The following is a 2346-nucleotide window of genomic DNA, read 5'->3' on the forward strand; positions in this document are numbered from 1 at the left end:
GTCTAAGTGGATCTAGTCCATATCATTCTGTTCCATAGATAATTACTGCATGCTTAAGCACATACATTACATATCAGAATTCACCTTCTAATATATGGTATTACACTTGAACTTGAGAATAAATATTGAAGAGATTGCCTGCATGGGTTTCTTCTTTCTCTACCCCTAATACTGTATTCTTTTTTTTTTTTTACACAAATTACATTAAAATATTTTTATGTACCATATAAATATCCCTAAATGATACAAGGATGTTTCTTGTTTGTGTATTTAACAGTGTCTTCCTATTAAACCCAAGTAGGAAAAAAATCAATACATTTCTACATAGGGCTATCTTCAAATAATGTAGGGCTCAAAAAAAATCATCATTTTATTATACTTTAGCCATTTAGGATCTTTTGTGAAATTCTTTCATTCTATTGTTTTTGTGTGTGTGTGTGAATTTGTATAATGAAGTTAGTTTTTCAATGTATACTCAAAACCACAAGTACTGCATCTCGCAAAATAATAAGCCTAATCACTTATAAACATCATATACCTTCTTAATTTTGTAGCATCTTTACTATCATTCATTTACTTGACGTCTCCTATACCCTTTCCACAGGAACAGTTCACGCCTACCTATAACTACACATGAGTATGGACAGTCTCAGGAAAAGAAACCAAGTGGAAGGCTTGCTTTTATAGAAGCTGTCTCTTCTCTCCTCTCAGTGCATGCCTCTTTGTATAGAGCTAACAGCCAAAAATCAAATAACCCACTGACTGCTCTATGCTTATTTTATTAGGAGCATTTTGCTAAGTACTTTGTAGGGGTTATATAATTTCATTCTTATAACGTCCCCGTGAAGCAGATATTAACCTCTTCTGTAGATCAAACAATCAAAAATGCTTCTTATTTGAGTTGATCATTGGAAAAATGATTTCTTGCATACTGGAGGAATTACAGGGATACCCTTTTGCAGGTAAGATTCACATAGTACTTCAGGAATTCATAACATAGGCGTATTGTTAAACGACTTGAACTTCCAAAGTGACAATCTTTAAAACCTTCATGTTTCGAAGCAATGGAGGTAGATTTCTCCTCCCCACAGTGTTGGATGCCCTGACTTCCAGGGGCTTTCTGGATCCAGATTCCTCTCATTCTGTAGTTTTGCTGTCTTTTGTATTTCAGAAGCATTCTCTTCTAGATGGTCTGTAGAGACAGAAAACTTGAAATGGACCAGGCCATGCCTGCTATACTTCCTTTTACTCTGCTGGCCAGAACTCTGAGTTCAGCCCTGTATAATTTCCTGGTTAGGGAGTTTACTGTATGATAGAACTGAGCAAAAACAAGCATGTAGACTTAAAAAAATAGATTCATATTTTTTCTGGGCTTCTTGTAGCAATTTACATGAGAGGCATTTCATCAGTGTGTCTGTGTTAGACTCTCAGGTCATGCAAATTCTCTGCATGAGTCTCCTGCGTCGCCTCCTATGTTCCAAGTCAAAAACTTAAAGGAAAAGTTTTCATGTCTGGATCCTACACACACACACACACACACACACACACACACACACACACACACACACACACACACACACGTGTTCTCACCACTACCCTACTCATCCCCAGTGGTCTTTAGGACACAAGAACACTTTCATAGCTTGTAAATGCTTCCAGCTTGATCACTAGAACCTCATTTAAGGGGGAAAAAAAAAGCTGGATACAGATGCTGCACATCTGTAATCTCGGCAATCTTCCTGTGAGAAGGGAATCTCAGTGGCCATCCTGCCTGCTTTATGCAACATGTAGACGGTAAGAATGCGGATACTGCCATTAGGTGTTGTTGTCTGACCTCCACATGCTCCTACACACACACACAGACACACAGACACAGAGGGAGAAAGAGAGACAAACACACACACACAGAGGGGGGGCAGAGAGAGAGAGAGAGAGAGAGAGAGAGAGAGAGAGAGAGAGAGAAAGGACTCAAAAAAATCTATTTTTAAAACTCTCCCATCTGCAAAGAGGCTTAGCAATTATGCAATCCTGCTGGGCAGTCTTTATGAGGGTGACTAATGTGAGGGATAATTTGATGTTTTTCTGAAAATGTTCCTGAGATGGGTCATCTATTTTTGGAAGGAAACATGAATAGCAGAAGGGTCCTTGTGCCAAGAAGGTTGTGGACAAAACCCTGCTCAGTCCCTTGTAGAAAGGTTTTTTTTTTTTTTGCACTGGCTTGGGTCCCTCTTCCTTGAACGACGTCTTGGCAGCTGCACTGGTGTAGGAGAACCTACCTATCCAAGGGACTGCTGGGCGTTTGTTTGCTATTTTCTGCTGATGCTTCAAAGTTGTTCCAAGTTGTCT

This window comes from Mus caroli, unplaced genomic scaffold, assembly GCF_978045245.1.
Source record: "Mus caroli unplaced genomic scaffold, Mus_caroli_1 scaffold_19, whole genome shotgun sequence".
NCBI classification, from domain to species: domain Eukaryota; kingdom Metazoa; phylum Chordata; class Mammalia; order Rodentia; family Muridae; genus Mus; species Mus caroli.